We start from the raw sequence: 24,584 nt of genomic DNA on the forward strand, positions 1-24,584 counted from the left end.
TTAAAAGGCGATAAATCAAAAACCTCTGGGAATATCTATTCAGCGAGTGGAAGTTTTGAAAGCCAAAAACCATAGATTCAAAAGATAAGCTTTCTGAATATCTTGACAATACCACCACAACTATTGCAGTGAGAGAAAACGCATTCGGCTATTAACTGACTGTCATTTATCAAATGCCGTGCACTTGACAACGAGCTTTTCACTCGCAGCGACAACAAAGACCTTCCGCATCGGCAGTTGAAGGGGAAAAACTTAACGCATGTTTGAATACTTAATTTGTGTTTAATTTATGATATTGCGAACGGCTTTACGTTTTGTGATGAAATATTTCAATCTAACTCTATTGAGGAGTCCACAATTAGCATTGCCTTTGATGTATGTCGGTACATAAGGTATAAAAATATGCAAAATAGAAATTGTCGCGTTTAGCTGTTTGCTTGCAATGGAGTTAATCTTGTGACGCAATTGTCCGGATTCGGTCTACGAAGGTTGAGATATTAAAGCCAAGAGATGTTACCAACGATTCGGAATTGATATCGCTAAAAAAAATTTATTCCGAACGGAAATTGCTTTTATCGGATTGCAGGATTTGCAAATGACAATTTGACAAATCAGCATTTGTCCAGGAGTATCCCTTGTCTCCAAGATTGGGTTCAAAATTACAAGGTTACGGAATTGAACATTAGTAGTCATACATCCAAAAATTGGGTCGGCTGTTCAACGACGGTTTTTGTTATAAAATAAAACGATTTTTTAACACAGGGGTGATTGTGAGCCCAACTCAAAAATCTTGAAAATTTCTTGAGTAAAATCATTAATGACCCATTTCCGAAAATTAATGTCTTTATAAATTAATCATTGATATTTTCAAAGCATGAAATTCTAAATAAATTATATACAGCATAATTTAAATGAATAATATAAATTTATCTCTAATCACATTTATTATTCTACTAGAAACTAGAAAAAATATTTACAAATGTAAGAGACGACTAGTAAGAGTATAAATACTAGTTTTAATATTTTTAAATAAAATATAAAAGAATTTTTATACATAAATGTGATCGATAATTTCTTGAAACTTCTGGACATTGGATTTCTGGGAACTTTCAGATCGAGGTTAGCGAAAAATCCGAAAATCCGGATTTTTCTTCCAGAGCACAATCATCTCTGTTAACAAAAATCTACTAGGAATACTTAATCCTTTTACTTCAATAAAGTTTAAAAATAAACCGACAAATGCATATTTGTTACCATAAACTTTATGACCGTTTTTAAACGATAAATTAACACTATTAAAAATACAGATTAAAAGATGGCTAAGCTATGACCCACCTCAGCAATTAATTAAAAAATATCCAGAAAATAAACAGAAAAACTAATCTAACATGAGGCACAAAGTCAAAAATTATGATGGAAACTAATTAAATTAAAATAAAATAAAACTAAGCCAGTCATCAATTATTTTTAATCGTACCAAATAGAGGCAAAAGCCATTTTTATTTCTATGCCATGTGTGCCGACTTAACCACGGTTGATCCTTAATCTGTTAGTAATTGATAGCCAATCTTGAGGAGAGGGTTATAAAAGGGAAAGAGTGGATTGCTTTTCACTCCCCTCCCAGCCTGTCGTCATGGTAACGCACCTAAATGCTATGCCTATCCTTCTCTAAGTAGAAATACATAGAAAAGGGTTACTTATAATGAGGGGATATTAGCTGGTAACGAGGATACTTAAAACGAAAGGTGTTTTCTACAAATAAACATATTCCTGCACTTTTCGGGGATTTTGGTGCAGAAATTGAAAACAGTTGTCGAGGCTAATTGCGACAGATGAATTCTGTGTTTGGAAGGGAACATAAAAGTTATGAAATGGAAGTTAAAAGAACATTAATGTGAGAAACTTTTGTTCCGGGCAGCAGCCAAAGAAATTATTTCGGAGGATTTTTGAGTACCCGTGAAAGCGGTTAATGTAAGAGTCATCTTTCTCAATTTGAATAAAGAGAGATAGAAATATAATTTCTTTAGAACTCTTCAAGTGTTCAGCAATTGATCAGGGGTGATTGTGACAGGGAGTGAAAAAAAAACGAAAAATTTTATGACCAAAAACTCGATAACAAGATATTAATTTATATACTATATTAATTTATATACTACATTCATATTTCATATTATTTTTCGAACTAAGTTTTATAATTAAATTACCATTCGATAAAACACACTTTTATAAGGACAAATTTAAGAAGCAATTCAGTTCTACAAGAATCGCGATATCGAATTTTAAGAACGAGGAATCAAAAATCATGATATTGGGTTTTAAAATCGCGTGATTAGGAATCGCGATATTGGAATTAGGAAGACGATAATACAAATCGAAATATCAGATTTTTGAAAAGCTTAAATACGAATCGCGATGCATGATTTTCAGATGCTGTGAATACGACTAGGTCGGCTAGCGACATTGGATTTTAAATTTGAATGAATAGGAATTGCGATATTGATTTCAAAAACGTGTAAATACAAATTACGATGTTTGATTTTTAAATCCCGTGTATACGAATCGAGATGCAAGATTTTTAAATCGCCTGAATACGATTCACAAGGAATGATTTCAATTAAGTAAATACGAAAATCGATGCTCGATGTTAAAATCGCGTAAATATGAAGAGCGATATTAACGGATTCCGGCGTAGTTTCAGAGTTGCAGATGGGAGTACAAGAATCTCACAGAACCCAACTCAGTAGATTCACATGCCGACTCGCAAGTATTTAATCAAACATGTAAAACGATTGGCGCTTTCATACGCTACCGACCGACGGTACGCTGAAATGGATTGTGGTTGAATGTGGTAAAAACGTTGAATAGAATAATGTGAAAAGCACGCTTTTGCACAATACATGGCGAAAATAGTGACGGTAAAGAAAAAAAATCTCCTTTTCGAAAATGGAAAATTAAGCACTTTTTAAAAACATCCAATAAAAAAAGTATCTAAGGGTTTTTAAGAAACGAAAATCGAAAATGAGTACCTTTAAGCACTTTTTAAAAACGCTACGCACCATGCGAGAGAGTAAAAACAGAACAAAAAAAATTTAAAGTGGCCAAGATGAAAATCAAAGGAAAATTTATTAATAAAAAAAAAATTAAAAAATTAAGAGCTAATGTAAATTCTAAAATATACATTAATTAACAAATAAACTTTAAACATCTTTATGAATAGATTCTGAGAAAGAATACACTATATAAGACATCATTAAAAATAGAAGAAAAATGTGAAATCACAGAATGCAAAAGGCAAGAAGTAGAAGTTTGAAAGAAATCTCATCCTTTTCCGCAGCCCACGATTTAAGAAGCATTTCTCTCCGTTGCCATGGAGATAGTCGTAAACGCAGGGTCTTGGAGATAATCGCCTCTCATAAAACCGGAGCTGACCCGAGGTCAACTGACCGGAACGGTGTAACATGGGGCCCATAACAGTCCGGGGAGAAGCCAGGACCGTGATTTACAAAGGCAATTTTGAGGCAGTGAAAATAGGCGGCAAAAGAATTTGCCACTCCGCAAAAGAACTTTTCAACGTTTGCCTCTGAGAGAGATGCCGGTAAAACGTTCGATGGGCGGTGTGATTTGCGAATTGAATTGCCATTAAAGGAAACCAGTTGCGGACAAAAAAAAAACAGCTTTTATCGTTCATCAAATCACGAAACTTACGTAAAACAAAATGGTGAAAATTGGCTCTTGTTTAAAGTAAGCGTTTGCAGGAGCTGTTCTTTAAAGTTACAACAGGTAGCGTAGCTAAATCTTTCAACAAAAAATAAGCACATTTTAAGCACTCAAAAATATTTTTAAGCACTTTGACCGTTTCCTTAATTTTTTTGGAAGAAAAAATAAAAAATAAAAAAATCAACATATTTTTTTATTTCATCAGTAAATACAGGGATCTAAAACAAAACATAATACACAAGTTCTAAGTTGAAATTTAAATTTTTTCACGCGTAAAAAATAATTAATTTACCATCAGTTTCCTATCCCATATCATCTCGGCCAAATGAAAGAAGCTAAATATTAGTCTGTGTACATGTTCACATCTTCATAACCTGAAAAACCATCTGCATTACTTGCCCTTTCGCTCGTGAACGCCATTCTTTTACTCCTTTTTTTTTCTATGCAAATTCAGCAACCATCGTGTATATACAATTGTACAAAACACGTTTGCAGTCCCACAAATAGCAAAACTCCCAAACAAAATTACCAACAAACTTCCAATCACTGCAGATTATTATTATTTGTTTTACTTCCGGCCGAATAAAGCGTGATAAAACAAAACGTATTGATGAATTCAGCTATGCCCGAGTTTACTCGGGATAATAAATATTTGGAATATATACATAACCGAGTTAACTCGGAATAATAAATATTTGGAATCTATACATACCGGAGTTTACTCGGGATAATAAATATTTGGGATATATACATACCGGAGTTTACTCGCGATAATAAATATTTGGAATATATACATAACCGAGTTAACTCGGGATAATAAATATTTGGAATCTATACATACCGGAGTTAACTCGGGATAACAAATATTTGGAATATATACATACCGGAGTTTACTCGGGATAATAAATATTTGGGATATATACATACCGAAGTTAACTCGGGATAATAAATATTTGGGATATATACATACCCGAGTTAACTCGGGATAATAAATATTTGGAATATATACATACCGAAGTTAACTCGGGATAATCAGGGGAAGCGGTTAAAGTCACTACAGGTTGGGTAGACAAAAAATTAAAAGCACTTTTTAAGCACTCAAAAAATATTTATAAGCACTTCATGCATTAACAAAATGCAAAATAATTTTCGAAGACTTTACATGATCATGATAAAATAACTAGTTTCTGACAAAGAACTCTTTTTCTTGATTACATTGGCCACCATAAAAAGATCGAGAGATTTTTCGGTTCGATTTCAGAGGGTGGAAAATGAAGCCTGAAGTGGAGAATATCTTACAAAATGCAGCACATGAGAGCGCAATAATCTCAATGAACCCAGTCCACGCACAAGTGAACTCCCAAGCATTTGATCAAACATGTAAANTTTTATTCCAGAAAATCCTATATTTTTTTTCTAGAAAATCCTATATTTTTTTCAAAACAATCCTATTTTTTTCTCATTGGTCACTTCTACCCCTGGCCTATGGACCATGTACGCCGAAATAGATTTGTGGTTGAATGAATTGTGAAAACGTTGAATAGAATAATGTGAAAACCACTCTTTTGCATAATACGAGGCGAAAATCGACATAGTGAAGGAAAAAAAAATCTAATTTTCGAAAAAGGAAAAATAAGCATTTTTTAATAAAACCCCAATGAAAAAAGCACCTTTAAGGGCCTTTAAAAAGCGAAAATAAGCACCTTTAAGCACTTTTTAAAAATGCTACGCACAATGTACGATTAAGTGCATTTAAGTAATCTTTGCTTTATAAAAACTGTTCACAATTCGCAAAAATTAGACCAACCTATTAAAATTCCTATGAACACACATAATATCAGAAATCAAAACTAAAACGCTGTTCTTTAACGTAACAGTTAAATTAGAAACAGTTACATTTCAGGAAAAGTTCCAATCCAAGCTACATGTTATTCAGAAACGGGCGCGGAAGATTGTGAATTCTTTTTAATAGCTTGTATTTTTAATGTTTTCACATAAGATTAATTTTAAGTATTTTTATGTTCTATTTATGATTAACTTATTCATAATTTCTGTCATGGTGGATGAATTAATATGATTATGAATACTGAAGAAGGAAAAGAACTCTGCTACGTCTTTAGAAATGTATATTTGGTTGTAATTGAAAACCAATCCAGCCCTTTAGACGGCAAGAGGACAGAAATTAATTGAAGCAGTTTTTTCAACCCATGACTTGAAATGTCATTGCGTTTAAGACAGTCTGTCCGAGGGAAAAAATGTCACCAATGAGTAACCGGTGATTGCAATCATGCGATAAATTTTTTTTTTTTTTTTTGGAATTTTTATTTTTTACATATTATTGAATTCCAAGCTATTTAATTTACAACTCCAATTAGAAATTACAAAAAAAAAAAAAAAAAANAAAAAAAAAAAAAAAAAAAAAAAAAAAAAAAAAAAAAAAAAAAAAAAAAAAAAAAACTATATACGGTTTTCAAGTACACTGCAAAAAAATTCAGATTCAATTACGGTATGAAGTACTTTAAGAGATCCGTAAAATCTATTTTACAGTAAAATCCACTTATCTTAAAAAGTTATACTGTAATTTTTATAATATTTATTTAATTAGAGTGATTCAGACGTTAATTATAACATTCGGTATATCAAATTTTTTTAAGAGAAAAAAAAGGAAAAAAAATTAGAATTTTGCTTAGATTTTCATAAAAATGAATTTAAAAAAATGTCTGATGATTTTTATAAATAAATTTTCTAGATATTTTTAGAAATCTTTTTCCCCCCCCTCTAAACCAATGAAAGAGTGAGTATCTCTGGCAGTTGTCATTTCTAATGGAGCAAGACTATAAAAAAAAGTTGGAATAATCGCCGATCGAGGGTATTTATTAGACAGTGCCCGTCTCCTTGAAAAAGAAATACTAGAGCAACTTGAGAAATAGATGGCGAGAAAAATGCTTTTTCCTCAGGAAATAAGAAGATTCGAAGCATGAAATAAAGTATTTTCCAGTGGATAGTCAGCCACCCCTATTCCAAATTCGAATGGAGCTCATACATCTTCCCTCCCAGGCACATTCCATAACTAACGGACACGGCAGTGAAAAATGCCCTCTCACGCAGGAGAAGAGAAGGAAAAAATGGCGAAGATCGACCGTTCCCAAAAAAGGTGCTCCGCGGATCCTATAGGTCCGAAAGTTAGGGTGATTATTATATTTATTTGCAATCAACAATCCATAATTTAATACTTCGAGTGCGTTTAATAATTTGTCCAGGGACTAGTTACAGAATAGTAATCATGTAATGAAAAAATAAATAATTTAAAAAAAAAATTAAAATTCCAAATTTTTCAATTCTTCGAATCGATTATTTAAAATCCAAATTTGAATTTTTAGAAAATGGGATGCGCTGAATGTATGCAAAAATCAGGAATATCAGAACAAAAAGCTAAAAATAAGAACAAATACGGACTAAATATTTTTCATCAGGAATACAGCTACAATTTTCTAATTTGTAAACACTATTAATAAATTTATCCGATAAAACGAGTCTCCCCTCTACCATCACGTTTGTCCCCATGGATATTTTTTTCTTTCAACAACGAACAAGAAGAACCCCCAGAAAACGACGAATTTATTTACACCAAATATTTGGCTCCATTATTAAGTATTCCCCGCCAAATCACTATCCGATGCGACACTAATTGAGCGATTGTGTTAATTTTGCATCGAAGACTGAATGAAAAGTTACAGAAAAAAGTCAAACCATCCCCTCCCTTTTCTTCGGGGTAAAACAGAAGAAAGAAAAAAAAAGGCACATAATTAGAAGATACCCCCAAATACTTTCGTAATAATATGAAAGACGACACTCAAAACAATGAAGCTTTTTTGTTCTAATAAATAGAGCCATCTCCTCTCCGAGAACAAAATCAATATTTTTTAATCAACGAAAATCAATTAAGCCTCATTTTTTTTCTTCCTTCCCTTCTCTTTTTCAACTTGATCTTTTTTTCTTCTTTAAATGTTACATGTAGAGATGCGAAACATGTTTTGAATCAATTTAGTCTCTCTTTTTCCTTTTTTCTTTCTTTTCATTATTTGGAGGTAAAGCTAATCTGACTTTTATAAGAGTGTATGTTGCGATTCAGAAATAGAATGGAAGAGGCATTTAAGGGAAAATGAGAAACTAATCAAAAAGAGATTAATTAACTTATTTCTTCATTAACTGACGGACAGTAAATAAAAACGGGAGGGTTCATGATACTCTCTTTTTATTTTTTTGTTCTCTCAAAAATTCGATAATGTGTTATTGGGGCAACTTTTTTGATCAATCAGTCAATAGAATAGCTAATTAATTCATAATGTCTTTTTTTCTTTCCATTCTTTAGAAAGAAAAAAAAATTTTGATTTTTCACATATGTAGTGATAAAGCTATATGGACTTCCGAATTCCGGGTGTTTTTTTTTTTTTTTTTACTAAAAGCTGGTTAAAAAATATTAAACTATTAATCGGTGGTTCAATCTAATTAACACACACAAAAAAAAAACTTTAATGGATTAAGATAACCAGTAGATATTATAAGAACTGACATTTCCCCTTCTTGTATTTACATTCATCAAATCATGACACAAAAGAAAATATGCATTTCAATTAATAGGAGAGCACCATCTGTCGACATTCCGCGACACTGGTCTTTATTTAAAATAACACAAATAATTTAAAACATTCTACATTTTCAAAAATAACGAAATTCCACTTGGAATAAAATAAATTACCTAATTTTGAAACATTTGAAATGCTCTTAGTCAGTTAGGGGAGATTTCCGTATCGTAATCTGTGGCAGAATATTCGCCAAGTTTTGGCAACTTCCGAGCAGCGGCCCNAAAAAAAAAAAAAAAAAAAAAAAAAAAAAAAAAAAAAAAAAAAAATCTCAGAAACAAGTCAAAACCACCATACCGGCCAAACATCCGCATGTTTTTTTTTTCTTTTTAAATTCGCAAGTTTAAAAACTATTTGGCACCTTGGCGATTGTAGTTGGCGCGACAGATCATGATAAGGAAATATCCCTGTCAGTTTTTGTGGATACAGTTGATACAGCTCGGAATGCAAGTTGACGAAAATGGACAGGTATTTAAAAAAAAAATGGTTTCCAATGAAAAGCATTTGATTCCAACGAATATCGTTCTAAATTACTTACTAATCACACCTTTACAGTAACTAATTCGCGAAAAAACTTACATCTTACAAGAATCGCGATATTGAATTTTTAAATCGCGTAAATGCGAATCATGATGCATTATTTTTAGATCACGTGAATAAGAATCGCAACGCGTAGTTTTTAAATCACATATGAATACGAAAATCGATACTTGATGTTACAATCGCGTGAATACGAATCGCAATATTGGATTTTAAAAACGGGTGAATACGAATCGCGAAATAGGAGTTTAAACTCGTGTGAAAACGAATCGTGATAGTGTTATTTTAAAAACGCGTAAATACAAATAGCGATAATGGGTTTTTAAATCGCGTGAGTGAGAATCACGATAAAAGCAGATTCCGGCGCAGTTCCAAATATTATGTACCAAAAGAATCATGTATGTAAATATTTCGTCAACGGGATTTAGCAAAAGTTTCACAATTTTGTCGGATTATAAAATTTTTTTGAAAGAAAATCAGCATAAGGAGTGAAAAGGTGCTAGAATACCGAAAAATAAGAACATTTTGACCTACAATCGTATTTTCGAAACAAGGCTAGGAAATCGGAACAAATACCATTTAATCGGAATAGTTGGTAGCTTCGCGAAGCAGATGATGAATTCTTTACCTCTTCCTCATCGATTAATACACGCTTTTAATATGCTTCGGTTAATATGCGAATAATATGCATAGCTGCTAACATAGAAAGGGGAGAAAAAAAACAGTATATTTTACAGAATATAAATTTCATGAAAATTGTTGCATAATGATTAATATAACTATTAAACTAAATATATTACCAATAAGGAATTTTAGGGATTCCTGTAGTCATCAAAAAATTGCAATATTTTCCAGTCATGATTGGTATTAAATATGATCGAAACGTTGTGTATTATGTTTATGCATAATTTTGAATAGTAATAGGCCTTTAATTTATAAAAAATAATTATGATTTTTAGTAGTTAATTTAAAAAGGGAGTTCTGAATAAAAAAATAAACTGAACATTTTAGGACAAAAATAAATAAATATATAAAGTTTGAAACTGATTTCTATTAATGAGGCTAGCTTCATTTAATAATACTTATTTAAATATTCAAGTTTCTTATTTAAATATTTAGTAATATTTCTTTAAATATTCAAGCAAGCAATAATCCGTGCAAAAGTTCTATTTCAATAGGGATTTTTTTAGGGAATTTACGTAATTTTAGGGAATTTTCTAATACGTACAAAAATCAGGAAAATTTTTATTAAATCAGTAGAGCAGGAGAAATTAGCAAAATCCAGTAGTCGACTGGAAAATCCTGTAGAGTTAGCAGCTATGAATATGCATTAAAAAAAAAATTATGACATCCATTTTTGTCTTTAGTTTACAAACCAAATCTAAACATTCATAGTATTAACTGTTATCTTTTAAAAAAAAAAAATAAAATCCCTTCAACTATGAACGAAACGACGTCAAAATCTTATCATTCGATAAAAAGTTAAAACCACAATGTCAAGTTTACACGATGACATTTAATCGTCATTCGACTTTAGTTCTCTCTCAATCGATTCGGACAGAGAACATTTTTTTTTGTAAGGAGTCTGTTTCATCGCATGGTGATAAATGGGGCTACTCCTACGGTCAGTGACGTCCTATTCCTCTTCCAATAGGGCAGTTCCTTGCTCATATCCCCCCCTTTCTACCTTTTGTGCTTATGATGCGTTAAAGTGAAATGAATGTTAGGGGCCGAACCTGAAAAAAAAGTATCACCAAGATAAATGATTTCTGACGCGAATTTTTCTGTCTTCTACCCTCTTTTATGATTTTTTTCTCTCTCCTCTCTCTTTCCCTTACCTGAAAATGAAACGCGTCATAAATAAAAGTTTGCAACATTCTGTGGTAGCCCAGCAACTGAATCTTAATTGAAATTATTTAAATATTATAGAAATATATTTTATTCGATAAAAATGAATAATTGATATAAGAAAACAAGTACTAATATAGAAAAAAAATTGTAAGTCAGTTCCTACTTAGATCAATAAAGAAAATTTTTATTTTAGTTACTTTTTATTAAATAATTACAATTTTTTCTCCCAGATAAAACTAAAATTGATTAATTAAATTTAATGAATGAATTTATATTTGAGAAAAACTGTATTAACATCTATTGTCATCCATTACAAGTAAACTGATCGTTAAGACACGGTTCCCAGCAAATCACCGAAGTCAAGCATCACTGGCTGCGGTCACTAGGCAGGTGGGTGACCACTTAAATTAATCTGCTTACGGACAGAGGGTGTGCGGTATGGGTCCTCGTGAAACTGTTCGACCGTAAAGTGCTCGACTTCGCTTGCAGGTCGTCGGGCTACCGAAGCAGGGGAACCATGACCTCTGCAGAGCATCAAATTGCAATGGCATGCCTTCGGATCATCCTCAGGGATGTTTCCCAGACCGTCGCCAATAGCCCATAGTGCAGCTCTAGTACGATGTAAATGAACAACAATCATTACAAGTTTAGAAAAATGTATTTGTACTTGAATGGATAAATATAAAGTATTTAATGAACGATTGAAAGTTTGAATATATATATATATATATATATATATACAGTATTTAAGTAACAATATCTTTATTTTAACGTTTTTTGTAATTNTTGCTATTCATCGACCAATGTCCAGCGCACCCATCGATACTAATTATTTTGGAAAATGTAAAAGCTCTCTTTTTTCCTGCAAATTGCACAAGTGCGCTTCAGCCATTAGATTTGGCCGTGATTAGAAATTTAAAATTGCATCATAGAAAGCAGTAACTTCAACTCGCTATTCAAAGCATTGTAGAGAATAATAGCAAGAAAATATAATTAAAGGTAACATACATTCAAATGGCTCACTGCAATTTTTCTCCTTTGGTTATTTGTTGTTTTGCTTTGTCTAATTTAGAAATTTAAGTAAATCAACACGTTAAACAATAAAATTAACTGAAAACAGAGTTAGTTTCAGTTTTAGAAGTGAAAATCGATTATACGTTATCGTTTATACGACGTTTTTCGGTGGTCCCTTCGGCGTCGTATAAACGATGCTCCACTGTAATTTATTTTGTTGTTTTATCTAAGTTTACGAATTTAGTAAACATATTTAAAACTCAGCTTATTAATTAAACTAAATGGTAAATGTTATTCCTAGTAAAATTTTCGAAGTGGAAGTAGTTGTGTTTTTTTCATATTATACCCAATTCATCTGACACAGCGAATATAAATAATTAAATATTTAAATGTGAGCAATAAACAATTTTTTTGTTCAAATAGAGCTATAAGTTAGAAAATTATCACTGATGTTATTTTTAAAATATGGGATAAAAACTGAATCGCTTATAGTAAAATTTAAAACAATGACTCACGCTTAACCCATCGGAAAATTCCATTTCGTTTTTCGCTCTTCCCTATTTAATGAATGAATTAATATTTGGAAGAAAAAAAAACTGTATTAACATCAAATGTCATCCACTACAAGTTTAAAAAACATGCATTTGAAGTTGAAGTGGATGAATTAAAAAGTATTTTATTAACGTTTGAAAAATTTAACAAGATATAAAGAGAGAGAGAGAGAGTGGAGAACTAACAGTAGGAATTGGGAAGAAAAAAAAATTGTTTTCAATTTTAAACCAATTTAAAGTCAGACTGGAAAAAAAAAACGTATTTTATAAAATAGGAAAGATTGGTTAATTGTATTAAAATAAGATTTTTGTGCAGGTAAGATTCCTCTTTAATCCCCCAGCAAGGTTTTCTTCTCTTAGATTCACGGGAGTTTTTGTCTCCTGTAGATTCTCTTGAAATTGCATTTAGAAGAGATTTCGCCTCCGCAAGATTCACTTTCTTAGAAACTGTCTTCTGAGTTTTCCTCATTTGAGATTCCAGGCACAAACGATTTTGTCCCTAGAAGACCCTCTCACTTTGGGGTTGTATTCATGCGAGTTTTCACTCTTTTCGCTCGCTAGGAGGATTGTTCTCATTCTCCCTTCCCCAACTCTTAAACGTCAATATTGAACAAAAAACACGGAATATTTTGTTTCTACAATTATTGTAGTTTTATATATATAAAAAAAAAAACATTTTAACCATAACGAAAAGGACATAGAGTTGAAAATATACACAATAAAAAAAACTTAAAGTCGAATTTCCAAACGATTTTTTTTAATGAAGTGAGAAATCTATGCTTACTTTTTCAATAAATCGATCATTTGGAAAAACAAGTAAGATTCCAATTTCGCACAAAAACTATAGCTATAGAATATAAAATTGAATTTAAAAAACAGAATATAATATGATACATTATGGATTATACAGACAACTAGAGAGTTATTATTTCTTAATTATAAATAAAAGCAAAATTTAAAAACAATTCACAAAATGTACAGAAATATTTTTTATTTATGAGGATGCGTAACCAGATTTTTCAACAAAAAACAAGCACCTTTTAAGCACTCAAAAATATTTTTAATCCCTTTCCAAAATAATGAGTGCTCGACTTCGCGTGTAGGTCGTCGAGCTACCGAAGCGGGGGTGCCATCCCCTCTGCGGACGATCAAAATTGTGATGGCATGTCTTCGGATCATCCCCAGGGATGTTTCCCAGACCGTCGCCAATAGCTCATTGTGCAGCTCTAGTGCGACGTAAATGAACAAATCAAAATCCAAAATAATGATAAGAAGAAAAATTAATATCTGTGCAGTAATAATTCTTTTTTTTTCTTTAGCATTACTTATCTTATTACATTACTTATCTTATTACATCTTTACTTATAAGCATTAAATCAATAAAATTCAAAAAATTTTTCAAAAACTTTACATACTCATGATAAAATAACTAATTTCTGATAAATATTGCTGAGAAAATTATGAAAGTCATGCATTTTTTTGTAATTTAGAACTACAATCGACATGGCAAAGAAGAAAAAAATCTCCTTTTAAAAGGATAGAAAATTGAGCCCTTTCTTTACAAATCCCGAATAAAAAAAAAAGCACCACAAAACGTAAATAAAAAAATAGAAAAACAATCACCTTTAAGCACTTTTTAAAAACGCTACATAACCAAATAGCTAATTTTGAGAAGTATTTTTTAATTTTAAAAAAATATTTACACAAGTGATATTTATAGAATGCAAGATTTTTTATTTATTTTTGATGATTTAACATAGCAACAGAAAAAGTAATTTTTAAAAAAACAATGAATGTCAAGCTTTTTGATTATTAAACAGTGGACAATAACTTATAGTAGTTTTAATTCCGTACAATAATTCGAAGGGTGTTGATGCGTTTGGTCAAAGAACGTTTGCCCATGGTTATTCGAAGAATCGTTTTATTTTATATTTCTTATAACGTTTCGTTCGCATAGGAAATTCGAAATACATAATGCAGATGGGGAGGACAAAGATTTGCAGTGTGTTTAACAACACAATATGGGGTCACGAATAAGGGGGAGACTAGATATCACTTTTTCGATCACCCCCTCATGCAAGAGGGAGATGAGATCAAGAGAAGATGGAACAGAAATGGAATGCCGATTTAGTTATTTATTCAAACCTATCCTCTCTCTCCGAACGGCACAAATTTCGAGAGTGATGCGGAGGAGCATCACCTCTCGTTCCCCTCCACCTTCCCTCCCTTTCTTTTTCATCCAAGGGAAGATTTGAGAACATCTCTTTCTGAAATTGATTCTTAATCTTATATACCTCGTTGAATTTAGTTTTATGTTACGTCCAATTGTTGAGTGAAAGATGAGCAATTTCTACCAGAGAGTTTTTTTCTTCTTCTTTTTTTTAAATAAAGGTTTCTTTCTCAACCCGAAGAGTTTTAATTTTTTTTTTAAAAAAAGAGAAACAAAATTTGTATTTTCAAATCCTGCATTTTTATTCTCTCAGATTTATTTCGAGCGAGATGGAAACAATACACCAGATGCGTGAACAGGACTCATTCTCGCCTTTATCTGACACGACAGTGAAGAGGGTCTAGTAATTTATTTCCCTTTTCATTTGAAAGGGTGCGCAGCCAAATCTTTCCAACAAAAAAAGCACCTTTTAACCCCTTCCCTAACTAGGGTATGTATAAATTGCAGATATTCATTAACCCGAATTAGTCGGAAGATTGAAACAGCAGTTGCAGAATAAAAATAAAAAAATAAAAAAAGGTTAATAGGGTGTGCGGTGCCCTTTTACAGATATACAGGCCTTGCATTTCATACTTGAAATAAGGCAGTTTATCTTTTCCTGTGGCAATTTCATACCTTCGGACTCCAAAGAGTGTTGCGCACTATCATGCATGCGTATTACAATTGCTGAATGGTTATTTGTTTTGTGTTGTATCAACGCATGCACACATCAAATTTCATTAAAAACGGTCCCGTAGTTCAAGAGATAATCGACCTAGTTTACAAATTCTCTAAATTTCTTACAGCAGTGTATTTTGCAAAAAGAGTAGTAGTTAGCAGCCCTGAAGTTCCTTAAATACCCAAAATCTCACCCCCTAAAAGTACTCCACCGGTCACAGGGGGTGGAGACGTTTAAGTTGATAACATTTGGTGTAAAGCATTCAAATCATTTAACACTGCCCCGAAGTATTAGATTTATAGAGCAAAGCATTAACAGGGGTCTGTCCAGACATTTTGTGAAAGGTCCGTTTTTCGTGAAATTGTGAAAAAATTACTCACATTCTTTCAACCAGGGTCCGCTTTTATGAATTTGTGAAAATAGGGTCCGTTATTGCAAAAAAAAACTTTTTCAAGGAGTTTTTAAATTGTAAAGACATACAAGATTATGCTCAACACTGTAAAATTATAATTAAAAAAATTAAATTTTAAAAAATAAACAACAATTGCTGCTTCTAAATTAGAGATGCAACATACAAATATTTGGTATTTAGCCTATACTGCTGAACGCAGAATATTCATTTCGGACGAATAATGGAAGAATCGTCTGCCGAAGACAAAACTTAATTCGTTTACATCCATCTTTCTTGTTTTCTGCCCTGGAAAGGGTTTATTCGATTAACAAAATAATAATGAAGATAAACAAATTTGTGAAGGGTCCGATTAAAAGAAAAATCATTTTGTGAAGGGTCCGTTTTTAAGTTAAAATATTTTGTGAAGGGTCCGTTTTTAAGTTAAAATATTTTGTGAAGGGTCCGTTTTTATGAAAAGATATTTTGTGAAGGGTCCGCTAACGGACCCAAATTTCTTCTAAACAGACCCCTGATTAAGATAAAAGCCTTTATGTATGTAAAGTATCCAATTTATAGTTGCAAAGTATTAAAATTAAAATAGATACTTTACCAATCATGGAATGAAATTTATCGTACGAAGTATTAAGTTGATAACGAAAAGTTTACATCGCAGCAAAAGTAAAGTGCAAAATTGATAGAGTACACATTCATAGAACACAGTGTTTAAGTATAAGTGTCATTTATTTTCCGATTACTAATACGAAGTATTGACATAACCAATGTAGGAAATGCCTTTTAGTATTTGCCTTTAGTATACATTTAGTATTTCGCTGAAGCACAGTTATAAATTACTAATCATTATATTTTTTTTAAAGGTTTTTACGACGAATTATAAATCAGATTTATTACTGCACTAGCCGCCTGAGGCGGCCAGCTGTCCGCCACGCTAAAGATTTTCACAAATAAAGTTTTTTAAAACATAGCANATTAAGCGAATTGTACACTAAAAAAAAAAAAAAACCCTGATAAAATTACGAACCCGAAGGGTAATAGTATTGTTAGGTGGAATAGCAACTATCTGAGCTGGGCAGTCTCCCTGGACAGGGGCCAGTTGGCAAGAAGCAAGGGGGGAGGGGAAAGCAAAGTCCCGGATTCATGTTCCAGAGATATATTTTGGATGGTGGCCAACCGCAATGAGACAGATGGAATAAATAAAAAGGCATTTTAAGAGCTTTTATTTATTTTTTCTCCCCCTGCCGGGACATGATTTTATTACGAATAGGTCGATTACAATACATTATTTATTATAATTTGGAGGAAGTTTTGCATTGTTAAGATTACTTTTTTTGTCAACAATGGGACCTCTTTCCAAAAATCTACATATATTAATCTCCATTAATATATAAAACCGCCACGATATTTTTTAAAACAAAACAAAACTCAATTTAAAAAGTCATATTAAAGCGTATAAATACTCGTACACCATGGAATACAATTTATTGCGCAGCAATATTTTCTAAATTACTGCCAAACACAAATGCAACTTTTTTTTTTGTTTTTGGTTATGGGAAAGAAAAATAGATTTTAAATTTTATTTTCTTCATATATTATTTGTTTTAGTATAGCAATCGTCGTCTCATGGGGATGAAAACTCTTGAGAATGGAATCTCATAGGAAGATTATCTAGCGGGAGAGAAACATGTAGGTAGGGTACTGGACTCATGTTCGCGAGAACGGGAGTTCGATACCCTCCGGCCGAAGACTGCCTGAGTTGTAAATGGTTACTGGTGTACGTTAAATTTGTCGAGTCACAAAGTCCTCCATGTTGAGCTTAAAAAGTCCTGTGTCCTTATTCAACACAGAATTGGCAAGGCTTCGAACAGAATGGAGTAATCCATGGTTTAAACCGTCCTGTCCAAAACCCCTTTGAGGTAAATTGTCCAAAGCCCTTTTGTTCAAAGTATATCACAATTTTAAAAAATAAAGTGAAAAATAAAAGGTTAATTTTTGAACGAGAAACAAAATGAAAACAGTTTTTTACTTTATTAAAAAAAGTTGATTATTATATTTAATATTGCATTATTTATCCTTATGCAAAAACATATTTTATCAATATTAAAAGCATATTTATTCATATTTAAAGGTTAAGGTATTCACTTTTGTTGTTCAATGAATTATGGAGCTTCAAAAGTTATAAACCTTTTCCTATTAAATATTATTTTCCTGTAATAAGTTAAAGCAAATCGTATAAAGAGTATCAAATATCTATTAATAAATGTAATTATTATGTGTACAATGGTTAGAACACATAAAATTTTTACCTTTAGTCAATGTTCAAGGTTTTGGACACTTTAAGACAGTAACACCCACGTGTCCTGTCCACAACTAGTTTAGGACGTCCAAAACCCCAACCCTGATTCAAAGGAATGTGAGGTTACCAAATTAGCTACTTAAAAGTATTCACAACATAAAAATGAGGTAAATATTTTTAATTTAATAAAGAAAATATCACTGGACAGCTTTAAGACCTGTAGTTGTATATCTCAGACAGGGAAAAAATTTGGTGTATGGGGGGAGTGGACAATAAATAACACAGCATTTTATTTTTCTCACATCCTACCGATTATTTCATCATAATCCTAAACGTGGTGTGGAGAGAAGACTATTTATCTCAATCGTTGGGGCTATAAGGAGAGCCTCGTTAATTGCCTCTATTCACTGATGCTCTGGAATTTCACTCAACCATTTATCAAGACAATGCTTCTTTCCATTCTCTCAAAAGAATATGATTATTTGGGCAGGAAACCTTTTCAGTTTGTTAAGTAAACCTCTCTAGGTGTTCACTGCACTCCGAGACCAGTAGCGACCCTTTAAGGAACTAAATATTTATTTAGATACCTGTAGTGTATTGCATTTTCCCTCTTTTTAAAAAAAAGAAAAAAGAATACAAATGGTACTTGTATTTTAACTGAACAGGTTACAATGAATTTAGTGAATCAAGGAGTTTTTAAGAATAATATAAAGAAGAAATAAACGAACTATTATTAGACAGGGTACGCAGCCAGATTTTTTTCAACAAAAAATAAGCACCTTCTAAGCACTCAAAAAATAATAAAAAATAAAAAAAACAGAATTAGGATCTGTGCAGTAATAAAAAATATTTGTTTCTATTTAAAGTTATCGTCAGTTAATAAGTTATAAAGTTATAGTTAAAGTGTATAGTTTAAAGTTAAATCGTTAGAGTTCTTAATTCATAAACTTAAAATCAATAAAATTCAGAAACATTTAAAAAAAACTTTACACAATCATGATAAAAAATAACTAGTTTCTGATAAATATTGCAGAGAAAATTGCGAGAATCATGCATTTTTTTTTTTTTTTTTTTTTTTTTTTTTTTTTTTNACAATCGATACGGCAAAGAAAAAATCTCTTCTTAAAAGATAGAAAATTAAGCACTTTTTTTACAAACCCGGAATAAAACAAAAAGCACCTTTAAGGGCTTTTAAAAAATGTAAAACAAAAATAAGCATCTTTAAACACTTTTTAAAAACGCTAAGCACCCTTTACTTGTATTTTAACTAAAAGGTTACAATGAATTTAATGAATAAAAGAGTTTTTAAGCATAATATAACGAAATAATAAACGAACTATTATTACAACAATTAAAACTAATATTGTGCTCAATTAAACTTCTTAGTGTTGAAATTTTTTTCCCGACAGTGTCTGCGTGTTTGTGTATTAAACAGTTCTTTTATATAGTTTCAGCTCATTTAATCATAGATATGTCTACGGAGATAGGCTTATTCTCATTTTGTGTTATAAATCAAGTCCGAAGGCCGGGATAGCCTGGTTGGTAGGTCACTGGGCCCAGGGGGTACAGATTCAGGAGCTTCCTCGTCTTCTGGATTGGGTTCAAAATTACAAGGCTAAGGAGTTGAACATAGGTAACTCTCTAGGTAACTCATAGGAACATAGGTAAACCCAAATGTGTTCGATGGCGGATATAAAATATAAATAAAGTCTGACACAAAAACAAAAGGGAAAAAATACAACAAATTAAACCGTGGAAAGATAGCCATGTTGAGTCAGTGTTGTGCCGTCTCTATCAAGTGAAATAATGATAGTGACGTAAAGAGACAAGGCAAGTAAAAAAATATGGACCAATATATTCTAAGAATCGATTTTTACTAAAAAACGTAATTGTGATACATTTTTTATGGCCTGACTTTAGAAAAAGTATGTTAGATTCTAGATATTTTCTTCTCCCAATATAATTAACTGCAAAACCGATTGCTTTAGAATTCTAAATATTTAATCTTTGTTCGTTCAATACTTTCTGCCAACTGTTGCTAGCTCCCCTTCCTTAGATGTAAGCCACTTACATAGGAGGGTTTTCCTGTTGCATCCTTCCTCCCTTTTCATCACGTGACACCAGTGTCGTCAAGGCGACGGGTGATCTTTGGGATTCGCGCGTTATTCCCGTCACCAAGGTAACGGACGTCGTAACGTTGGCACGTGACTTAAGTTAATGGAAGGGAGGGAGGACAGCACGATAGTGATGAATGGCACCGGAAAATATTCTGATATTCTATTTGTCGAACAGACACCGACGGGGCTCAAAGGAGTAGTACTGGGGGGATGTTCTAGAATGGGCACGATCTTGATGTAAAACGTGAGGCAAGCAAACAGCAATGATAATCCGATTAAAAATACTGACAAAGAGAAGACTTTTCTGAGAGACACTACAGCTTCCTCTCTTCAATCGATTGAGAAAGTCTTCAAAACGGAGCCCAGCGATTTTTAAGATCAACAATTTTTTCTTCTTCTTCTCCCCGTCTTGCAAACAAACATTCGACATTGAAACATACACAGAAAAAAGTGGCTAGTTTCCTCACAGCTTACGACCATAATTGTAAGATGTTAATCTCGACAATAAACAATCTAAAATACATGCTTGAAGACGACAATGACAAAGCAAATTCATCTACGGAAGTGAGTGCAAACAATAAAAACCGGTATCTCTTCTAGCTCGTGTTATGTCTACAAGATTAATCTTTAGTTTACATCAATCTATTGAATGGTAATGAGATGCAGATGATTTTATCTTTTAGTCCAATGTTTCCCAAACTTATGACTTTTGTGTATCCTTTCTAAAATTTTCGCAACGCTGCGGACCACTCATAAAAAAATGAATGTAGTTTTTACTGTAAAAAAATTGCACAAAAGTTAAAAATCACAACTGGCTGTTGACACCACTCATTATTAACTGGTTTACTCTGGCAATAGCCAATAGAACAATACGTCATCGTAAATTTTCAAGGCTAGCTTTGTTTTTAAATAAAATTTTTTGAAATTTTCGTTTGTTGCGAGATATTTCACATAAGAACGCGTACCCCCGCTAAACAGTTCCCGTACCCCTGAGGAAACGCATACCACAGTTTGGGAAACACTGTATAGTCCGTCATAACTCGTCCACGGTGCGTAGCCAAATCTTTCAACAAGAAATAGACACCTTTTAAGTACTTTTTAAGCACTAAAAATATTTTAAAACCCTACATACATTAGCGAAATGCAAAATAATTTACAAAGACTTTACATGATCATGATAAAATAACTAGTTTTTGACATGATAAAGTAACTCTTTTTCTTGATTATACCAGCCACCATAAAAAGGGAAATTTTTTAAACACAACAAAATCAACTGAATGAAAATGGTGACTACAAAAAANCTTAAAAAAAAAAAAAAAAGAAAGAAAGCACGCGTGTGTTATTTATTTTTTAAAAAAATTTATTACTAAACAAAGCACAATCGAAATGTTTTGATAACGACTGTTTAGGGAAAATATATGTTTAAGTCAAATACAGTAGAACTTTTACGAATTTTTTAGGAGATTTTTTTGGAGGAACTAAGAACATTTTGGAAAATATCTTCGTAAAATAATTTCCAAATGGCGAAAAGAATTTACTATTTAAAGAACTTTTCTTTAATATCCACTTTCCCTATTTCCCAAAATATTTCAGAACATTTCAAAATTGTTATCGCATTTTATGGGGGAAATGACCTTGAATTGAATTTCGAAGCCACTTCACTTTTAGAGAAAGCAGTAAAATCCCTTTCCTTTCTTGTTTGCATTTCAAACGAAAAACTCAAGATAAAATTAACGGATTTTATCAGTAGCAATTAAACTTAACACATGTGGTAATGTATGTGGAACGCATGTAGTATGTTTAAAATTACTTTTATGATATTAGATAGAGATCATAAAAGCCATAATTTTATACCTAAATGTAGTTTTTTGTAGTTGAAAATGTATGTAGCATGATAGTGTAACACTGAATAATGTTTTGCTCTATTCTTGCTTTCCAAGCTGATTCCTTTATAGTTAAGATTTATGAAATAACTAGTTGATACTAGTTTACAAGATAAACCCAGGGTGCAAAGCCAAATTTTTTACAAAAATTAAGCACCTTTTAAGCACTAAAAAAAAAAATATATTTTTAATCACTTTCCCCAAAAAAAAAAAAAAATCATAATTAGGATCTGTGCAGCAATAACAATTTTTTTTTTCTACCGTTTAAAATTCTTAATTTATAAACATAAAATCAATAAAATTAAAAAACATTTTCAAAAACTAGTTATAAATAACTTAAAATAACTAGTGTCTGATAAATATTGCAGAGAAAATTGTGAAAATCACGCATTTTTTTTGTAATTTAGAGCAACAACCGACAAGGCAAAGAAAAAATCTCTTTTCAGAGGATAAAAAATTGAGCACTTTTTACAAACCCGAATAAAAAAAAGCACTTTCAAGGGCTTTTAAAAAACGTACATCAAAAATAAGCACTTTTTAAAACCTCTACGCACCCTGTAAAGTGGTACCAATTGCTACTTTAATTATGTCTAATGTTTATAAATTTAAAAACTGTTTTGTAATGTTTAGGTATTTCAAAAGCTGATTTTTTATATACAGAATTTTCCATATAACGAACTTATTATCTAGATTTAGAGACTTCGATAAATAGAGGTCCAACTATCTTCCCTCCCAACTTGCGTTACCCAGCCAAATACATCCCTAAAAGATCAATGGCAAGGAAATAGAGGTATGCTACCGATTTGTAAGAGGTGTATTTTTTTTCTCCTCCTCAGATCTGATCGCAAAATCGATGTATCATTTCCCATTCAATTAATAACAGCGGTTACTTTTATGTTTAATGTCTTTTTTTCTCTTCTTCCTTATTCAGAGAGTGAGTTGTGGGGAAGAATTTATTCCAATGGACAGATGTTCCTAAGCGATACCTTCCATTTTAAATGACTTTCGATAATGAACTAGGGATTTTCTTTTTTATCCCCCCTCTCCTTTTATTCCTTTTTTTCCGGTTTCCCTTCCACTCCCAGGAAAATGGGATTCAGTATTGACAGGCAGGAACAGTTAAGGAAAAAAAAGAATACAATTCATTGCTTTAAGAAGTTAATTAGCTTGCACAACATCCCACAGGTAATTTCGAAAACATACCTGAAAGGAGAGCAAACAAATGTGAATCAAAATTACGAATACTTCAAATTATTTTATTTTATATCCGTCGTTGAACAGCCGACCCAACTTTGGGTCCACGACTACTAATGTTCAGCTCCACAGCCTTGTCATTTTGAACCCGATCCAGAAGACAAGGGAACTCCGGGATCAAGTATTGCTAGAAATTCGCCTTCTTGGAGGACTTTTTTGATGGAACTAACCCGCATTTGCGTTACATGGAGAGGAAGACCACGAGAACCTTCCACGGTTTACCTAACGGCAACAAGACTCTAAACCAGGGATGGGCAAACTTTTTTGGTCGTGGGCCATAACTCTCGAAAAAAATAGTTTGGTGGGCCTAGTAAAAACTTCCAAAATAAAAATTCCAACTTCCGAAATAAAATAAAGTCAATTCATCATTGAACGCATGGCACTCTACATCAACTTTGCGTTTTTAGTTGCCATTTTGGGGTTAAAAAATTTTACAAATAACTCAAAAAATCAGTAGCCATTTTATACATTTAATAATTTCACCATTATTTACAATGACGTTGTATGTGTGCAATCTTTCCATACGCAGTAAATAATGTTAGAACTCGCCCCGGCAGAAAAATACGCTCGTTGGAACTTAAAAATGTGTAGTCTGCCTCATGTGAAGTACAATTCACCTATATTAGATTCCATATGTCAGCTCCTCGAGAAAGACAAACACTAGTTGGAGCTAATCTACGGCTATTCTATAAGGCTTTCAACATTTTACCAATTGAAGCTGTCTGTGCTAACTATTTCCATCAATTTATGTCTTGTCGAACAAAAATAGAGAAAGTAAAAGGTCATCAGTACTTTGTTAAAAAGAAAGAAAATGGACGTATAATGTATATTGTTTATATTCGCCACGGATCGGCAAGTTAAAATTCTGTCCGTGGGCCGGATAAAACCCTCCGGCGAGCCACAGTTGTTCCGCGGGTCGTAGTTTCCCCATCCCTGATCTAGACGTAACCTTTCCAAACCAATGGATTGGGCGAGGTGATCCCATAGCTTGGCTACCGTGCTCGCCAGATCTTTCATGTCTGGATTTCTTTTTGTGGGGACAGCTGGAGGCTCTTATGTATTAGACTCCCATTGAATCTGCAGAAGAACTTTCGGCCGCTGCAGGGAAAGTTCGTGATATGACTGGGTGTGTTTCAGAATGTTAATCTATCTTTTTTTCCCCGTTGTACTGCGCGCATAACCGCTGCCGGCCACTGTTTTGAACACTTTCTTGTAATCACATGCCATTAAATTTGCTTTTATAACTTAACTTCATCGTTATTTGTGTGTTTTTGCCTCATATAAGAACATAAACTTTGACGCCCTCTAGCGGTTTTGCGCTTTGTTTTCGACCATACATTGTTTGATAAAAATTGTTTGGCTTGGGTGTGTACTTCCACTTCCTAAAATTTTGCCCATCTTTTTAGAATCACCCTGTATATATA

At 32.3% G+C, this 24,584-nt stretch overlaps 1 protein-coding gene across 3 annotated transcripts in view; it reads right to left on the minus strand.

The window, feature by feature from the left end:
- Positions 1-24,584, minus strand: part of LOC107440642 (plexin-A2) — a 471,562-nt gene that overhangs the window by 67,145 nt on the left and 379,833 nt on the right. The gene's annotated exons all lie outside the window — the stretch shown is intronic.

The sequence above is a fragment of the Parasteatoda tepidariorum genome, chromosome 9, assembly GCF_043381705.1.
Source record: "Parasteatoda tepidariorum isolate YZ-2023 chromosome 9, CAS_Ptep_4.0, whole genome shotgun sequence".
Classification (NCBI taxonomy): domain Eukaryota; kingdom Metazoa; phylum Arthropoda; class Arachnida; order Araneae; family Theridiidae; genus Parasteatoda; species Parasteatoda tepidariorum.